Source organism: Myodes glareolus, chromosome 12 (assembly GCF_982192425.1).
Source record: "Myodes glareolus chromosome 12, mMyoGla1.1, whole genome shotgun sequence".
Lineage (NCBI taxonomy): Eukaryota > Metazoa > Chordata > Mammalia > Rodentia > Cricetidae > Myodes > Myodes glareolus.
The window spans coordinates 21,852,407-21,872,605 of record NC_142037.1 but is presented as its reverse complement, the minus strand read 5'-3'; the positions used below and the strand labels follow the sequence as shown (position 1 = coordinate 21,872,605).

At 47.0% G+C, this 20,199-nt stretch overlaps 1 protein-coding gene across 4 annotated transcripts in view; it reads left to right on the top strand.

Annotated features, from left to right (window-relative positions):
- The first annotated feature begins 2,344 nt into the window (after window positions 1-2,344).
- Gja3 (gap junction protein alpha 3) overlaps window positions 2,345-20,199 on the top strand; it is a 32,224-nt gene continuing 14,369 nt past the window's right edge. For all 4 annotated transcript variants that reach the window (XR_015739445.1, XR_015739444.1, XR_015739443.1 and 1 more), the window contains exon 1: window positions 2,345-2,524. The gene's annotated coding sequence lies outside the window, so the exon portion shown is untranslated. The remainder of the gene's footprint in view (window positions 2,525-20,199) is intronic.

The following is a 20,199-nucleotide window of genomic DNA, read 5'->3' as shown; positions in this document are numbered from 1 at the left end:
TATGTGTGCATATTCATAGATTTACACCTCAAATTACCCTAAATACAGTCTTTGTTCAAATCAAACAAGAAGCAAACTGTGACAACTGACCATTAAACCATAGTCAGCATCATAGTTGTCACTTAGAACATGTATAACATGGCAGGGTAAGGAGCCACCATCTCCTTAGTCTTTCTGGCCTTTGCCTATCATTTAAACACGGTAATAAATACAGGTCATTTATAGCTGCTCACCTTCCCCATTTTAAGTCACTATTCCTGTGGCTTTACGCACACCCACACTGCTGTGCAAGTGTCACATCTGTTTCTAGAACTCTTGTTCCCAAACTGAAATTCCACACCCACCACCAACTCCCCATTTTCTGCTTCACGAGTCCTGGTGACCACCATTTTATTTTCTGTCTCTATGAACTTAATAGTTTCCTTGTTGAGACAGGATCACAGGCAGCCCAGGCTAGCCTTTTAGGCTAGCTCCTTCCACCTCCACTTCCCAGGTGTGTACTCCCATACCTGTTCTCTAAGTTCATTGGTGTTTTAAGCAGAGATTCTGTATCTCAAGTTGGCCTCATCATCCCAGCAAACTTGCTTCGACTTCTCAGACGCTGAGACAAAGTATTTGCCTGGCTTTAATTTAACAACATACACTTCTCTTAAGTTAAATCACAGCGTATTTGCAACTATTGTAACTAGTTTTTTTCATTGCCATATGTTCTACGTTCATATCTTTTGTACACTCATGTTCCTTTCTTTTTAAGGCAAAACAATATTCTACAACATGTATAAGTCTTGTTGTGACTCCGCCCATCCCTCCGGGGACACCTGGCTTGCTTTCACATTGTAACTGTGGAATAATGTTATGAAACTGGTGTGCAAATGTTGGTTGGAGTCATACATTTTAAATTTATTGCTAATGAAAGTTGTAAATCATCACTTTATTATATACTTCCTTCCGACTTTACCAATACAATACTCTCCAAGGGGGTGCAAGTCTTTTAATACTTCGGATGCTTGTGGGGATATATTCCAATACTTCTTGGTGAGACTAAAAGCAACAGAAAACAAAACCTTCTACACTATTATTTCTAGATTTAAGAGGAACTGAGGCAGGGGTGCAGTGGAGGCCCGCAATCAGAGTGCTCATTTGTCTGCAGGAGGATCCGGTCACAGCCAGCCAAGCTACGGGAGACCCCGGGTAAGAAACAGAAAGGAATAAAACAAAACTGCAAACGCGAGGCTCAAGGACAAAACAGAGGCTTCAGACGTCTTTACAAGCTTTGCTTCCTTTCTCTTTGGAGTGCCCTTAAACCACAATCTGAGCAGAGTGAGTGAATTCTTCAAAGGGAACTGACTGCAATTCCCACTAGTGAAGCAATGGCGGCTTTACAGGACCGTAAAACAACCAGAATTTTTGCCTCATTCCTGAAATAAATCCATCAAGTATAAAAAGAATTTTGGTATCAACTTTCAAAATTTGCCACCAAAATTCAGTGAACCATCATTTATTAATGATTATCTGCTGTCCAACCCCTTTGCTAGACCTAGGGAGCCAGAGGGAACACGAGACCTATGGGTTATTGAGACAATAGACAGGGCCGCGATTCTGTCCTGCTCAGTGTCCTATGACTCTCAGAGAAACCCTGAGGGTTGGACATATTAAAAGCTTCACCCCATTGTGGACAGGCTAGCTGGGGCACACTCTGGCATCTCATCCCCAAGACCAGCTGGAACAAGTTGCCCTCAGGGACATCTTCCCCAACACTTCAGGCCATGCCACGTCTCAAGCGCCTTGGAACAAGTTACTTTTAAAAATTAGAATCTACAGAGCTGTCTGCTAATTTGTGCCCGCCTGGAAGCAGGCTGGCGGCTGCTATTTATAGCTTCTTGCCCGCGGGGGCGTCTCTACCCTCCAGGCCGACACGGGATTCCAGGGAATAAGTCTGCATCCCCAGGCAGCTACACGCGGGCGCGACCGACGCGTTCGCCCGACGCCCACGAGCGCAGCGTCCAGACCACCCTTGCAGCAGATCGTGGCGCCCAGCTCTCCACTCCAGCACTCCATGACCCGGGCCTGGGGTGCCTGCGGCCGGCCGCCCCGTCCTACACACCCCGCGGGTCGGCCGAGCCGCCGGAGCCCGGGCGAGGAGCGCGCATGTGGGGTGCAGATGTCGCTGGAAGATGCGGACGCGCGAGATGGGCGCAGGTGCCCTGCTATCCCGGAGAGCACAGGGCGAGGGGCACGCGGGGGCGTGGCCTGCGCGAGGCGGGGAGCGGGGGTGGGGGTGGGGAGGCGCGGCTGGCCGGGTGGGAGGTGGCGAGGGCGTGGCGGGCGGCGGGGCCGCAGCTTGGGGAGCGCCAAGTGAGGCGCTTACCGTGGCGGTGGGGATGGCGGCCCCGGCGGAGAGGCCGGACCCTGGAGCGGGGTGCTCGTGGGAAGGGACGCCGCACGAGTGAAGAGGGAGCCTCCTTTTCAGAGCAGGCCGAGCCCCGCTGGGCGAGGAGCGACGGTGCCGCCGCGGCAGTGCCGGGTAAGATGGACTAGGCGTCCCAGGGTCACACGAGGGACCCGGCTGCCAGGCTCGGTGGCGCCCAGATTCTGGGAAGCTTTCGCGATTGTTAGGGTAGTTGCGGGGCGCCGTAGGGCTAGGGAGCTGAGCTTCGGGAGACTGATAAACTTTGAGAATGATTGCTCTTCCTTCTAGGCTCCTAAAGACCAGAACTGAGCGCCTGATCTCCTTGATGGATGACCAAGGCTCAGTCCAGATGGTTTTCCTGGAAATAGATAATATGCCCTGGGGTTGGAGAAAGCAAGGCTGCCCCAAACAGCAGGAATCCAAAGTCATTTTAGCAGACACCCCAACAAGTGGCTTGCAAATGTGTATTCGTAGTGTTTGCATTGAGAGAAACAAGGCGGGTTCGCCTTTCTTGTAAGAAACTTTTTCAAGTTTATTTTTCTCCTTAAATACTTTGTTGTTAGTATCGTGAGCCCTCTTCTTGATCTGTACGCACGTGATGATGCGCACGTGTGTAAAGGATGTACATGTTCAGAAGAGCGCACTTAGCTTCGTTCTACAATAATCCTTTAATTATGAGACTTGTAGTGATAGTACATTGCAGCAGCTGGGCAGTTGTTTGCTTTCTGACCAGTCTTCACACTGGTAGCTTGAATTCACCCTCCTGGCCAGCGGTCTTGGTTCCTGAATATTCGTGAAAGGGACTTCAGCACTCAATTTCCATTCTATCAAGATGCCTCCAAAATGTGCCGTTTAACAGCGGCTGTTATAAAACAGCCAGGAAGTGAATTGTACACTGGCTTTCCCATAGAATTAAAAGCTACAGTGATCTGTAACCTGTACATCACTTCCCAGACTGCCCATCTGTGGTGGCATGAAATATATTGCAAGACAAACATGGAAAGATTAAAGGGGCGTAAGGGAGGGACTTTTCTAACTATCAGTGTGTTCAAAGTAAAAATGAGCTAACTTGGCACAAACTCCCCTGGCTCAGCAGTTTGGCCTCTGTTGAGGTAAGCATCCAACCAGGGCGGTGCTCCGCCCAGTAGTGTGAAGCGGTACACACACACACACACACACACACACACACACACACACAAATAAAAAGCATGGTCCTATGGGGACCGACCGTGCAGTTTGCTGACCAGCACATGACTGGAAATGGTCCGCTTTAAAAATGGCAGAAAACAAAAGCTCTTTGCCAATAAGGAAAGAATTTTAACCAATTTCCCTGAATGATACTAATATTTTAGGTTCCTGTGTTCGTTTTTCATAGTTAAATGACATATGATGAGTTTGAAACTTTCTCACGGCCACTGTTGGCTGCCTGGCTCACGAGGGAAGCTGGGACCACAGTCTCCATTGCTTGACCGCATGCCTAACTGTTGGCGATCTACCTTCTCAGTTTCCCAGCCCTACAGTCCACTAATAAACATGAACGTTGGTAACCTGCCGGCACGTGTGAGGACTGGGAGGTCTGGGAAGATTTTCACCTCTGCAGACAGCCTGGCCCTAGAATCTGGGCGTGAAGAAGCTTAGGTGACTTAACTGTGTCTGTCTGTCCCCCTAGTTTGCTCTGCTGGTCCCCAGGATGAGGCAATCAGGGTGTTTATGTCTACCCATTTTCCCCATGCCTGCCTTATCCGTAATCTGCCCACCAGTCTCCCAAGGTGAGGCGCACCCTCTTTCTATCCAATGCTCACAGTACATATAGCTCAGTACTGCATGCAGGACACATTGAATGCTTCCCTGGAGAGAGACGCGTCCACTGTTGTGTGTGGGGCCATAGCCGCACATGTGTATCTATGCAGACAGTCTGTTTGTGGTTTCATCTTAACTGCCATTATTACAGAGTGGGGAATTTTCCCTCACGGTAATTAGATTAACAATCTGCAGCTGGCTTTTTAAACATTGCCACAGCTTCGAGAGGATGGGTAGTTGCAGAGAGTTGTTTTTATAGTTGTGTTTTTTTAATACTTGTATATTTTATTCTTCGTTTTTGTTTTGTTTTGGGGGACTGAGTCTCATTATGTAGCCCTGGCTTGCCTAGAACTCCCTATGTAGACAAGGCTGACTTCAGACTAACAGAGATCAGCCTGCTTTAGCCTTCTGGGTGTTGAATTAAAGGCCTGTGCCACCATTCCTGGTCCATGCATGTCATTCTTTTATTTGTAGAATTAGTGGTTTATTTAAATCATTTACGAGCTCATGGTACTAACTATTAAATTTGCTTGTTTTTTCTTAAGGCCAACCCACTGTCTCCAAAAATAAATTCCAGTCTTATTTATGAAAATCTATTTCTTGTTCACTTAAAAATGAGTCTTTAGCTGGGTATAGTACCTCATGTCTTATAATTTCAGCACTTGAGAAGCTGAGGCAGGAGGTTTGCCATGAGTCTAGGCTAGAGAATGAGTTCCCTGTCAAACTGAAAACAAACAAACATTTTGACACACAGTTTCTGCTCATTAAAAAGTGGAAAATAACATTCTATCACTATCGAGGTATAGGGTTTGTTCACTCAGAGTAGAAATATTTGCATTTGAATTGATGTTTCCGGTGATATGATGAAGGCGGTCACTGGACTGTCCTTCATTCGCTTTAGAGAGTGTGCATATGTATCTGTTTGGGCTCAGGCATGTGGGTCACGGCACACGTGGGGGAAGAGGACCAACGGGAGAGCTGGTTCTGTCCTTCTAACTTTAGACAGAGTCCGGTGATTAAACGTGGGTGGCCAGGCTTGTTCTGCAAGCGTTTTACCTGCTCAGCCATCTCTCTGTCCCCTGGGAATCTTGCTGAAGTGTGTAGAATGCACGGGGCAGCTGCTGGAACCTGAGCCATGTGCCCACTGCTCACCCCCTTGACGGCGTGTGGGAGAGTGGCAAGTGACGTTCCTTGCTGGCGCTGGTACTAGGGGCTGTGCAATTTAAGGCAAGTCTCAGTCCCCTCGCAGGGCTGCCACTTCCTGGTCTGTAAATAAGGGGGCGAAAAACAGCCACTTCCAAGGCTCTTAGCGTCACAGGACTGTTTCCGTATACCAGGTATAGCTAGTACAACTCCTAATGACGTCATTCGATCTATACGGGGAAATATACCTTTTAACTATATGTACAGGGTCAGTGCTAGAAAAGCTCCTCAGGCTGCCCAACTTAGGCGTTTTAGCCTGTTGAAATCTTAAGTGTGTTAAAGCATCCCGTAATTTCTTCTTTATATAATTTATTTTTATTTTATGTGCATTTTATATACATTTTGCTTGTATGTATATCTCTATGAGGGTGTCAAGCCCTGGAACTGGAGTTACAGACAGGTGTGAGCTGCCGTGTGGGTGCTAGGGATTGAACCTGAGTCCTCTGGAAAAGCAGCCAGTGTGCTTAACCACTGAGCCATCTCTCTAGCCCCCTGTAGTTTCGTTTACTGCAATGTACCCTTGCCCAAACCATTCCTTGGAAAGTAGTATTGGTAAATCCCATTTCACTTGGTGTTAATCCCTTTTTCATTATTCCGTTATTACACTTGGAGGAAGATGTTGAAGTGAGTCTGTTAAAATTAACAAATGATGTTTAGTGAAATGTTTTGCCAAGTGGCAATTCCACTGGGTCTCATGACTCTTTCTTAGAAGTCATTTTAAAGACTTGCAATGCCACTTGGTAACCTGCAGAGGAAACTAGAGAGTTGGCCAGGGTAGAAGGGGTGGGGGCTGGATGACAGAGGATCCGGTGTGCCCTGCAAACCTTGGAAGCTGTCACCATCTTCCGGTGGCATCTGAGGCTTGGCCAGGTGCTAGCTTTCTGTTGATGTTAAATCTCTGCAGGATTTATTTCCAGGAAGACTATTTATTTTGTCCAAGTATCCCAAGAAGAAAGAATTTCATAAAAATGTAAGTGTATTGGTAACTTGCTCTTCTTTCATACAAAGCAGTGAAGACCTGCATTTTAAAGCATTTTTTAGATTTTTTTAAATGTGTGTGCATGCTTTGCTTGAATGTATATGTGTGCACTGTACATGTGTTCCTGGTGCCCTTGAAGGTCAGAAGGACCTGGTCTTGAATGCCCTGGAACTGGAATTCTGGATGGCTGTGTGCCACCATGTGGGCGCTGGGAACCAACCCTCTCCTCAGCAGAGCAACAAGTGCTGTTAACCACTGAGTCATCTCTCCAGCCCCAAGACCTTCATACTTAGATGAACTCACGTTTTCATTACTTACAAATTAAAATTAGCTCTCATTGCAGCCTGGTGTGGTGGCGGTGCCCCTTCAGTCCCAGTTACTAGGAGGCTGAGGTACAGGGTTGCACGAGCACAGGCGTTCAAGGCTAGAAAAAAAGTAAAAGGAAGGCTGGAGAGACCGTCCAGTCAAGTGCTTGCCTTGCAAGCATGGAGATTTAATACCTAGACCCCCGTGTAAAAATGCCAGGCAGGAGCTTGGAGCGGAAGCTCGACGAGTAAAGCATTTGTTCTGCAAGCGTGAGGACCAGAGTTCGGGTCCCCAGCGCCCACAGGTGTGGCAGTGAGCGTGCCCATGTTCTGTCAGGGACAGAGACAGGAAGATCCCTGGGGCTTGCTCCAGGTTCAGAGAGTGACTCTGTCTCCAGGAAGCCAAGTGGAATATAACAAAACAAGAACCATAGCATCCCCTCTGGTTGTGTGCACTGATGTGTGCCCACCCCCTCATGTAAATGCATACACTGAACACCAAAAAAAAAAAAAAGAATTAAAAAATGTCTTTCATAGTGGTATACACTTATAATCCTAGTGGTGGGCAGAGTCAGGAGGATACCTGAGACTTGCTGGCCAGACAGTCTAGCCTTCTTGCTGGGTACCAGTGAGAGACTCTATGTCCAAAGGGGTGACACCCAAGACTGTCTTCTGAGACACACACACACTAAGATGAAAAACCGTTCTCGCAAGGCCTTTAAATTCCAGTAGGTCAGAAAAGAGAACTGCACCCTCTGAGAGATGATGTGTTTGTGCCATGATTCCTGTACTTGGCCGGGCATCCACTCAAGAGCATTGACTTCTCAGGCCTTCATAAATGAACTAGGTCCCCACGTTGCAGGAGTCTAGGAAGCAAGAAGAGTGCACAGATGGTGCCCACTGTTACAGGTGCATTCTATACGTTCTCATTTCATAAGCAATGCACATAGATTGGAAGTATGGCATCAGGGCCAGGATCGAGCTCAGTGGTTGAGTGCTTAGCTGGTGTACACTTCACCCCGAGTATGGTCTCCACCATGAGGGGAGGGGAGGCAAATTGTATACACCATGAATTCTTCAAATATGATTTAAAAATAATCTTGTCTGTCTGGAGCTTTTTCCTTTGCCATTAGAATGATATTCTGACAGCACTTGGGAGCTACTAATGGAGACATGGAGAGAGAGAACTGTTTATAATTTCACCACGCCGTGAATTCTGGGAGAGCGGTTTTTCCCTGGAGAGTTAAGTAAACACCCAGGAGTGGCGGCACTTAGGAGGCCAGAGAGTTGATGCAGGTTCAAAGCCTTCATGGGCTATGTTAAGGGACTGGAAAGATGGCTCAGTGTTTAAGAGCTTGTACTGTTTCTGCAGCGGACCAGCGTTCAGTTCCCAGCACCTGTGTCAGACACAATGACCTATGATTCCAGTTCCAGGGGATTTGAAGCCCTCTTCTGGTGCCCACACAGCTGCACTCATACACATATACACACACAGGCACATGTGCATAATTTTAAAAAATAGTATAAGTTTTATAAAGAACATGCATTTTCACTTAAAATAAGGGCTAGAAGCCACTGGAACTAATAATAAACACATTTACACAAAAATAGAGGATGCCCTTTGGCAAACATGCTACAGCAATACTGGTAAATACTAACTTGGCATCTACTCACTAATTCTTTCTAAGGGTGTCAAAGTTGGTTCTAAAGAAAGAAAACCAGAAAAAACTTCTGAGAGATTAGCATTTTTAAATATGAACCTTAGTAAAGTACCATTAAGTTTAGTTTTTATTGTTGTTGATGTTGGTTACTTTTTGTTTGTTTCTTTATTTGTTTGGTTTGGTTTGTCAAGACAGGGTTTCTCCATGTAGCCCTTGTAGCAGAAGGAGCGGGCCCCTTCTTTGTCCCAGCTGCCCCGCTAGCTTATATCCATCTGAAATAATCACACAGAAACTATATTAATTAAATTACTGCCTGGCCCATTAGCTCTAACCTCCCATTGGCCAGCTCTCACATCTTGATCTAACCCATTTTCATGAAATGGTGTAGAAGGTCCTTCTGTATTTGTGTTGTTTTCATTGGTTAAATAAAGAAACTGCCTTGGCCTTTTGATAGGGCAATACTTAAATAGGCAGAAAGACAGAACTGAATGCTGGGAGGAGGAAGGTAGACAGGAGAGCCACCATGAAGTTGCCAGGTCAGAGACGCTGAATCTTTCCCGGCAATCATGGTGATATACAGATTATTAGAAACGGGTTAGATCAGGATGTGAGAGTTGGTCTAGAAGAGGCTAGATATAATGGGCCAGGCAGTAATTAAATTAATACAATTTCTTTGTGGCTATATCGGGGGTTAAGCTAGCCGGGCAGTGGGACGCAGTCTGCTCCTCCTACTACAAGCCCTGGCTGTCCTAGAATTATCTCTTTAGACCAGGCTGGCCTCGAACTCACAGAGATCCACCTGCCTCTGCCTCCCAAGTGCTAGGATTAAAGGCATATGCCATTACTTCCCAGCCTGGTAGTTGGTTTTGTTTGTTTCTTTGGTTGCTTGGTTTTTTTGAGACAGGTTCTCACTATGTAACCTTAGCTGTCCTGGCTATGTAAACTAGGCTAGGCTTAGACTCACAGACATACACCTACCTATCTTCCAAGTGCTAGGATTAAAGGCGTGCTCCACCATGGCTAGCTACCACTGAATTTAGAAATCATAAGATAATGTTACAAATAATTTATTAATAAATTTAAAGTGTATAGGAAGTGGGAATTTTTCTGAAAAACAAAATTAATTTAAGAAATAGCAAATTTGCTGAGCATTGATGGCATATGCCTTTAATCCCAGCACTCTGGAGGCAGAAGCAAGTGGATCTCTGTGAGTTCCAGCCTGGTCTACAAAGAGAGTTCCAGGATAGCCAGAGCTATTAAACAGAGAAACCCTGTCTCTGAAAAGAAGGAAGTAAGAGAGGGAGGAAGGGATGGAGGGAGGGAAAGAAAGAAAGAAAGAAAGAAAGAAAGAAAGAAAGAAAGAAAGAAAGAAAGGAAGGAAGGAAGGAAGGAAGGAAGGAAGGAAGGAAGGAAGGAAGGAAGGAAGGAAGGAAAGAAAGAAAAGAAAAGAAAAGTAAAGAAAAGAAAAGAAAAGAAAGACAGACAGACAGACCAGCCTACACAACATGCCAAGAGCTATTAACAGAATGGCATCTACTCAGATCTTACTGAAACCTCCCTCAGGAAAAGACATTAGTCCCACAGACTTTCTTGCATGAGATAATTCTTAGAATTTAGCCTCTCGGGTTTACTAACTTATATGCAAAAATATAATGATGGTGCAAACATTGATCCATCTGAAATATGAATAAATAAATCTAAAAAAATGATAGAATATAGAGTGTTCTTGAATATTAAATGTAAGTCATGAGAAGACAACTTCGCAGTGATCACCAGCTAACACAAATATATTCAGAAATAAAATGCTGAATTAAGGACAATACACAGTGATGGTGTAGAAAACAAAGGGCAGGCTGGAGTCTGTGGCCAGCCAAGTCTAGAAGCTTCTTCAGCCTATTGAAAATGAACACATCATGAAATTAAAGACAGGTGTGCGCCAGCTGTGCTCCCAGCACTTGGAACTACATAGTAAGTTTGAGGTCAGTCTGAACTACATGAGACCATGTCTCAAGAAATTATGGAAAAAAATCAAAACGCTAATCTCTCATTAGAAGCATTTGTGTTGAAGTCAGAAACAAGAGCAGATGCCACCGTGCTACCTTGCCTACTTGATAACACCAACAACAAAGAAGTAACAGGAAACTGGGTATTGTGGTTCACAGCTGTGGGTCCAGCACTCAGAAGCACAGGGCTGGAGAGACGACTCGGCCGTTCAGAGTACTGACTGCTCTTCCCAGAGACCCAGGTTTAATTCCCAGCACCCATATGAGAGCTTACAACTACCTTGTAACTCCAGTCCCAGAGAACCAACACTCTCTTCTGGCCTCCATGGGCACTAGACATACATGTATGTAGTCTGCAGACATACATGAGGTTAAAACATTCATAAAGATAGATAGATAGATAGATAGATAGATAGATAGATAGATAGATAGATAGATTAATGAAGGGGAAAAAAATCAAGGCAGGAGACTCACAAGTTCCAGGTGAATCTGAGTTAAGAGGTAAACATGGTATCAAACACAGCAGGAAGAATTAGGAAGGAGAACCATCTTTTTTAATAGTAGAGTGGTGACCATAAGTACTATTACTTATGTACATAAGTACTATTATGTGTGACATAAGTGACATAAGTACTATTACTTATGGCAAACCCTAAGTGATCTCCAGCTAACTCTGTTTGGGGATTCCTAACAGACCATTGGATACAAGATTAGTAAGGAACAAGAACAGCCAGGCTGGGTGCTTGCCAGGCACACAGCCCTGGGCTGCATCCGCAGCACTGCCCAAAACATACCAACAGTCTATGTCCCCAGGTACTAATGATACGCAATCAGGGAAATGTAAAACTATTTAGGGCCATGTAGAACACTTCTCAAGCACCTAGAAATAAACCCAACAATGAAATAAATGCAGGCCCTTCTGAGCGAAGATCTGAAGCACAAGGGTAGACCGGAGGATGTCTGTGTTGGCAGAGAACAACTGTGCTTACCGTGGAGGAAGGACGTGGCGAGGAACTAATGTGTTTCCTTTTGAAACCATAGTTAGGACTTTTGTGGAACTGACATGCTTGTGTTCAAATTTTATATTGAAGAAATAAAAGGCCAAAGATAGTTAGGACAAATTTGGAGAAGGCTGAGAGTCCTGTGCCGGATACCAGGTGGAGTCATCCCTGGGTATCCACTGAGGATGGGTTCCAGGACCCACGCGCCCTCACTGAAGTCCGTGACGCTCAAGTCCAATCTGTGAGATGCACCATGTTGCCTATACACACATCTTCCCACGAGCCTCAGCTGTCTGGATGACTCTAGTACCCAACCCATATCAATGCGACATAAATAGTCACCAGAATGTGTCATTTGGGAAATCATGAGGAAGATGTCTGTCTGTTATAGACACAGTCTATAAACTCTTATCTCAGAGTCTGGAAGGCCACTATACTGCCTCAAGAATGAAAGTTTGAAATGGGTGGATAAGGGATACAAGAAGTTAGTGGTAAGGTCTTTCCATTTTCCATGACTAAAGAGTTCACTCGATCAGCCCGTTGATCACTGGATCACATATGTGACAAGTTGAGCCCATGAGGCCCCTTTGGAGTATGTCCCAAATCAGGAGCAGCAACAAGTATTTCCTGAGCCACCCTCCATCTTTCAAACCCAGGCAGACATTACTAATTGAGCATAGAACTCTGTGTCTTATAGGACCCTTAAAAGTCCACTCGGTGGTATTCCAGACCATTACATACACTTCATACAAAATTTGATTTTCATAACCCCACCCCAGAGTATACTACCTCTAACGAACAAAACCAGTTAAGATATTACTGTAAAAATAGTAAAGAATGCTAACACATTCAATCTTTTGGCTCTGATACCATTCTGGAGTTTTAGTAAATTTTGCATTTCCTAAGGCTCAGTGGTTAAGAAGAATACTGTTGCTCTTGCAAAGGACCCGGGTTCAACTCCCAACACTCACATGGTGGCTCACAACCATCTGGAAGTCCAGACCCAGGGGATCTGACACCTTCTGACCTTGAAGGGCATCAGCCACACACTTGATGTGCATGCATACAAAACACTCAGACACATAAAATAAAAGATAAATCTTTTTAAAGGTTTTAAGGCTTGCAGTCAGCTGCCTTGCAGGTCCCCTGCTGTCCCCCTGTAGACGTCAGTGTGCTCTGGGCTCAGATGCCAGCTGGCCACTTCCTTCTTCTGCCCTGCATGATCTCCATGTACCCTGAGATTTTCGTTCATTTGTTTTTAGAAAGGCTCTCCCCATGGTCTAGAACTTTTCATCTCCATTAGTCTCTAGGGTGCTGGGGTGACATGAGGTACTACCACACCCAGCTCCAGAGTTCTAAATACCTTCTGCTTGGTGACAACTCCCAGATGGGACCTCGAGCTTGGACACTTGCCCACCTCAGGCCTTTCAAGCTTCATGTGTCCCAAATAGAACCCACGATTGCCATGGTCTCCTCTACTTGTCCCTCTGCTGATGGCCTATACCTTGGGAAAGAACACACTGGTTCTTCCAGCTGGAGTCATGAGCTTCATTCTCCTCCAGGCCCCTGTCAGGTCCTCTCCTGTCCTCAGTGTGTCTCATGAGCATGGTCAGGAGGGCTCAGCTCTCCCACCACCTGTCCCATAGGGAGTGGCCTCTACAGATGGCACCAGGGGACCTCATTGGAGGCCCTCAAAGGTTCCATGCTCCCCTCTAGGGCATTCAGGACACACCGAGAGAGGGGGTTCCAGGGGTTTCTGGACAAATTGTGTCACTCTGTTCCACCCCTCAAAGGTGTTTGTGTTCCCATCTCTGAGAACTAAGTACCTGTGCCTCCTGCTGCAGCCGGCTCCTGCTGCCTTACTGTGCTCTCTTCTTCATACCTGGCGGAATACCCCCTGCCACTTCTGGAGTGTTCTGCCCTGCAGCTAAGGCCCTCTGTTTGGTTTTCACAACCATGTCCTTGTCTTATATGTCTTGCCCTCTGTTACATGGACCCCTGTGCCCACCTTCTGTTTCTGGCCATTTGACCTGTGTTACAGGGACGGGTTTATTAAGCTGCAGGTTGCCTGTGGCTGCAGCCTCTGGCTATGAGAAGGAGGTGGGACCTCGCTTCCTCCCTGTGCCTCTCTGCAGACTCCTCTTGAGAACCAAGGCCTGCCCTTTGACAACCCCCTTTGACCTCACTGACAGGAGTCTTGTCAACACTTCAGGGAAGGCTTCCCCTCACGCTTGCTGTCTCCACCGCTGTTGAGGGAGAAGACTCCTGGTTTCCTCATTCTCCTTGTTCCTATTGACTTTACCCTCTGACGTCCTACGCCCTGGCTTCCATGGCTTGGAAACACCTCCAGTGGGGCCCAGACCCTGTCTGTGACTGAGCTGACTCCCCCTTTAATTATGTGTTTATTAAGCAAGTACTCTTTCCCCCGTGTCCCACTTATCCCTGCCTACCGCCTTTTAACCTCTTGATTAGACTCTGTTCCTACCTCCCTGAGAGACTGGTCATTTAAGGACTAAGGGTAGCCGCCTCCTGATGAGATCAAAGGATCTTTGCTTCACCCATGTTGAACACTCTGAAAAATGTGGACACACCGCTCTTCAAAGCCCTCTGCTGATCCTCAGCACTTTGCTGGCTTCTGCATCAGGAATGGTGTTCCTCAGTGTCCCTTTGCCCGCAAGTCCCTCCCAGGTCCCTATGCCACCTGCTAGCCCTGTTTAGACTTTAGATACTGCAGGAGATGCCTAGCCACTTTTAAACTTCTATTCAGGAGGCCAAGGTAGGAAAATTATGAGTTTGAGGTCAGTCTGAGCTACAGGATACGGCTTTTTTTTTTTTAAACTTTTTAGCGATCCTTTGTGGATTTCACATCATGCATCTCAGTCCCGCGCAGCTCCCGTCCCCTCAGTTCTGCCCTCTGTCGTTGCAACCCCTCCAAAACAAAATTTCATAGTAAAACCAAAACAAAAAACAAAACAAACCAAAAAACCTCATCGTGGAAGCTGTAGTGTGGCTCAGTGAGTCACAGTTTACCTTTATTTTAGTCCATCTGACTTTACTTGGAGTGTTCATTACAATGAGTCATTGGTCTGGTGCGAGGCCTCTGGCTTCTGCTACATTGTCAATACTAGGCCCTCACTGGGGCTCCTCGTGGGTATCCCATTGCTCCTGTGTCATGGAGATCCTACAGCTCTGTATCTGCAGGTCCAGCCTCTTCACATGCTCCAGCAGTTCATAGATGAGGTGGGTGCTGGGGTGGGCTAACTCATATCCCGGTTCTGGGCCTGGGTGGCAGCTGGGGTGGTCAGCCTGGCAGCTCTCCCTCATCATCCCCACCAAGACCAGCACTGCTCAGCCAGCTCACCCAGTGCAGCAGGCAGCAAGGGAGCCGGGCACGTTCTCTTGCTCTCGTGCCCCTGACAGAGTAAGTCCTTTAAAAAGAAGAAGAAAAGAAACAGAAAGGAGAGAGGGTGAGAAGAAAAAGAGGGAAGAAGTTTGTGAAGTAACTTTCCTACAAGACTGACAGAATGCTGACGAGACCCGAAATACAAAGAAATGAGAAACAATTTCTCAGAGCACAGAGTCCAGGAACTTAAAATCCAAATGCAGTGACGTCTCTGGAGACCCTCATCTGGTCTACAAGACACTGGTGTCCTCGATACCCAGCCTTTCTGGGCTTCATCTCTAGTCCAGGTTAGAACCCCCTCTGCCGCCCCGAGTCACTCAGCTTCTCTTATTGATGGCCTCATCCTCTCAGCCATGACTTTTAATCCAGGCCGTCACAGAGCCGAAGCCTTCCAGGTTCTCTTCAGCATCCCAGCCAGAACCGCTTTTCTCTTCAGAGGCCGTGTGCTCTCCCAGGCCGGGCTCTGAGGTTCATCCTCGGTGCATTTCCTGGCTTGACTCAGGCACACATCCTCGGAGGACGGTCCCTTTCGCCTTTCGGTTCCTTTCCTGTCTGTCTTGTCCTTTTGTGGAAGCCCTCTCTGCAGCCTAGCCCATTTGGCCCCCTCTGGTTGCCACACTGAGTCCTTGCCTGCCCGTTTTTGAACACCACTTCTCTCAGAACAGCCCAGTGTCTCCTTCAGTTCTTTGGGGTACTCGCTTGAACCCCACTCTGCGCTAAAGTCTGCAGTGACCAAAATGGGTCCACAGTCTTCCTCTCTTGCACAAACAGCTGTGAGAGTTCCTGCTGCCTGCCCTCAGATCTGGTGCCGTCATTCTGCCTCCGTGGCCCGGCTTTCTTCTCTGCAGAGGCAAAGCTCCGACCCCTGGAGTTAGGTTTCTGTTGCTGTGATGAACACCGTGACCAAAAGCAACTTGGGGAGGAAAGAGTTAGGACAGCGCCCCACACAAGGCAGGAACCTGGAGGCAGGAGATGACGCAGAGACCACGGAGGAGAGCTGCTTACTGGCTTGTTTCCACAGCTTGCTGAGCCTGCTTTTTTATAGAACCCAGGACCACCTGCCTGGGGACGGCACCACCCACAGTGGGCTGGACCCTCCCCGTCAATCACTAATTAAGGAAATGCCCCAGTCTTGCCTACAGCCTAATCTTACAGAGGCATTTTTTCAGTTGAGGTTCCCTCCTCTCAGATGACTCTAGCTTGGGTCAAGCTGCCATAAAACTAGCCAGGACACAAACAAAACACTCATATTCATAAGATTAAAGTTTAGAAATGTATCTCTTCCTTATTCCCTTTCCTTTTTTTGCTTTGTTTTTGCAATCCAGATCTCCTTTCCAGTGTCCTGGATGCTGGGGTTGCAGGCCATGCAGGTGTGTGCCACCTTGCCTCGCACATACAGATTTTAAAAGATGTCTTAAACTGTGACCACATCTGAGAAACCTGGGTTCACGGGTGAGCAGGCTGTCCCTGCTTCAGTAAACAGCCACCGTTTGATCTGACAGGGACACCAACACATCCTAGAGGCCTCAGTGAAAACTACATAACTGTCTGAGAAATAGAGCGGCCAGGCGACAGGGAAGCAGCAAGAAGACTTGGAAACCTAAGGCATGTTTGGCGCTCAGTGGTGTAAGGATAAGGATTGGTGTTGTTTGCAGCCCCTCACAGCAGTATAGTAAATAATTCAGGTTCCTCGGGCTAGCCTCAGACTCACTAAGTAGCCCAGGTTGGCACTCAACTCCTGGTCTTCCTGCCTCCACTTCTCAGATACTGGAATTTCATGCATGTGCCACCATGCCTGGCCTTCAGTTTTTTTCAATTAAGATTTACTGAGTAGATCAGGTGCCGATTCATAGAGATAAATGCCACATCCAGGCAATATGTAGACCGGCCACATTGTAGACCAGTTCTACCTGTGTCTCACCTGTGCAGGAGCCCATGCTGACAACTGCCACTGGTTGGTTTTGTCATAGTGTGACTAAAGTGAGCGCGTCATCACCGGGTGATGCAATCCTATAGGCTCCTGTCTCTTTGGCACGTCTGTCAGTCACCACAAGGTTGCTATGCAGCACATGGCTGTTTAAAGTGCCATGACAACACTGGGTGTAGAATCCTGTCTTTAAACTGTAAGTGCCTCCCAGAGTTAAGCAGTTCGCATTGTGATGAGAATAAACTTGGGCCGCCTCCGATATCTCTGCCACGGTCCACGATCTCTGAGGCACACCACTTACCGTGTGGGTCTTGATCAGTGTGTGGTGCTGACGTCAGCAGAGCTACAGAGGGAAAGATCACATCCACACAAAGGAACCAAAAAGGCTGGACCTGCCTGGGTTTATCTGAAGACCATCCCGCAAGTTCTCTCTTGCAGTCCCACCACCTCCCAACACAACCTGGGGGCGGGGTAAGCCCCATGAACACCTAGCATCCTCTTCCCAGCAGGATCCATTTATCCCAATGGACCTCATCCTGCTGCAGACCTCCCTGTGGCCCCAGCTGTGTGGTCAATCAGTGTGCCCCACCCATCCCTGCCGAGTCTCCTGTCTCACTGATGTTAGGGGTAGAGCTAAAAAAAAAATGGTTTGAGTAGAACTGGAAAACTGGCTCAGCGGTTAAGAGCCCTGACTGCTCTTCCAGAGGACCTGGGTTCAATTCCCAGCACCCAATTGGCAGCCCATAACCATCTGTAACTCCAGTTCCAGAGAACTTGACACCGTCATGCAGACAAAACAGGCAGAACACCAATGCTCATAACATAAAAAAAATACTTTAAAGTGATATGAATAAGATGTTTCCAGACCCCCTTTGTGCCATCTGGAGCCACCTGAGGAGATGGTGAAGGAGATGGAGGCCACTTCTGCTCCCGAGGCATCTGCTTGGCTCTAGCCTGGATCCAATTAGTCTTCCAGACAGATGGCCAGCCCTCTGGTTCAGTTTCCATCACACTTGCATTTTGCCAAACAAAACCAAACCCTCACCAAGGAGTGCAGCATAGCGGTCCAGCAGGAGGTATAGAGGATTGGAGGAACTGGGAAATTGCTCTCCCCGAGTACTGTCCCCCTGGGAGACTGGCACAGGGACCCCAGGACCCGTCTTGACCTTGTTCATCATCCACTCCTCTCGGGACTGGTAGTGAGCCCCTGTGACCTCAGCTCCCTACAGTGCCGGTGCAGAGAACACGGGTCTGTCTTTTGTCTGCTTATCACAGATACAGTTAAAGTGTGGGACGGGGGAACTACAGAGGGGACAGCTGGTTTGTTTTAAAACTAGAATTTGAGGAAACGAGAGACATGACCACAGGTTGTTTGCTTGTTTGTGTATCTTGCTGTTTTAAGGCAGGGTCTCACTCTGGTCCTGGCTAGCCTGGACCTTACAATGTAACCCAGGCTGACCTCAAACTCATGGCTAGGATCACAGGAAAGAGCCACTCTGCCCAGGTTTGTTTGTTTTTTGTTTCTGTTTTTATACATGTGTGAGTGTGTGTACACATGTGTGCATGTTCATGTGTATACAGCTGAGCTTTCTCATGTACATTTGGTTGCACATGGTGGTGCGTGTATGTGGCCCAAGATGATCTGTGGTGTGTGGAGGCCAAAGGATAACTTTGGTGTCCTCCTTAGGAATGCTGTCTACTTCTGTTGATGTAGGGTTTCTCATTAGCTTGCCACTCACCAGGTAGGCTTGACTAGCTGGCTGGCCAGTGAACCCCAGGCATCCTCCTGTCTGTGCTTCCCCAGGGCTGGGATTATAAGCATGGGTGCTATTACACCTGCCATTTCCATGGGTTCTGGGGATCGAACTCAGGTCCTTGTGTTTGCAAGGCGAGCCCTTTACCAGGTGAGCCAGAGCTTTCACCCCGGATCTTCTTTGTTTTGTGAGACCAAGTCTCACTGTAGAGCCCAGACTGGCCTCACTCTACTGAGTACTGGGACTGGACTACTGGCCTGTGCCATCACATTTGACAATGGCTGTGGGTAATAAATGTGACCTATTGTTATGAAAAATTCACAAGTATCTAAAAAAGAAACAGAAAGATCACCCTATTATCAGAACTGTAACTCCTGCAGTATCGGGCCTTCCCTTCTCAGCATGTACGAGTGTGCGGAGCAGCAGGTATCAGACGTCATACCGTGTGAGGCTTTTGTCATCTACCATGACATCATCAGTGTTTCTGTGTCACTAATGTGCTTAAAAATATATTTAATTAATATTAATATGCATTTCAGTAGTTCGGGATCATGTGAAATTTTTTTTAGTAATTGTGAAGAACCATATTTTTCATTTATGCCTGGCCTTACTCTGTTAGGAATTGATGGTAATATATCAGATAGGATTGATTTTTTTTGTCTATAAATAAGAAAAAAGATGTAATTTGAACCAATAGTGGATTTTCCTCTGATTATAAAAACCCTGGAAGCGGCTGCAGGGTTGGTTGACCAGCCTCACAGTGTGGCAGCAGATGGCCTTTGTACTTTCTTGACTCTTCTTCAGGCTCACTGATTCATGCTTGCAAGGTGGCTGCCCAGCTCCAGGCTTCTCATCTGTGCTCATCTTGGGAGGAAGGGGAGCCATCAGCATGTGGAACGTTCTTTTCTCAGGAAGATGGCCTTGGTCAAAGTGACACTCAGCAGTTAAGAACACGCACTGTTCTTGGCAGGGTCCGAGTCCAGTTCCCAGCGCTGTCATTGGGTCGGCGGCTCACAGCAGCCTATAGCTATACCTCCAGGGGATCCACACACCTTCTTCTGAACTCTCTGGGCACCCATACATACCCATGCAGCACACACATATATACATAATTAAAAATAAAATAATTGTTATTTTTAAAAAAGAAAACCAAAACTTTCTAAGAAGTTTCCAGAACTCTTCATCTTCATGTACAGATTTTAGTCCCCTCTGGCTAACTGAGAGGGCAGAGAACAAGGCTGTCCCTTCCCAGCCCTGTCAGAGGCAGGCCAGAGACATGAGAGTAGATGCTGGGTTGACCAGATCACCGTGTCAGCTGCAGCAACCACCAACTCCTTCTGTTTGTTTATCTGCCATCTAGTAGCCTCTCCTCAGCACCATATAGCTGAAGCACAATTAATAAAAGCTCAGAGACAGAAATTGGGGTTCAACCTAAAGGTCAGAAAAACAAAGCAGCCAGCCACTGGCTCTTACCTCTACCTCAGTCTGAAATGGCGATCCTGCCTCCAGGAATCTCATAATGAGACTGTGCCTGAGAGCTGTCTCCTCCTATTTTATAATCCTCTCTATTTCTGGGATTAAAGGCATGCACCACTACTGCCCGGTTTCTACGTCAAACTAGTGTGGCTACTGAGATTAAAGGTGTGTGTTATTGCTGACTGGTCTGTAAGGCTGGCAAGTGTGACTGTTTTACTTCTCTGGTACTCAGGCAAGCTTTATTTATGAAAATCCAAATGAAATGCCACTACATTTC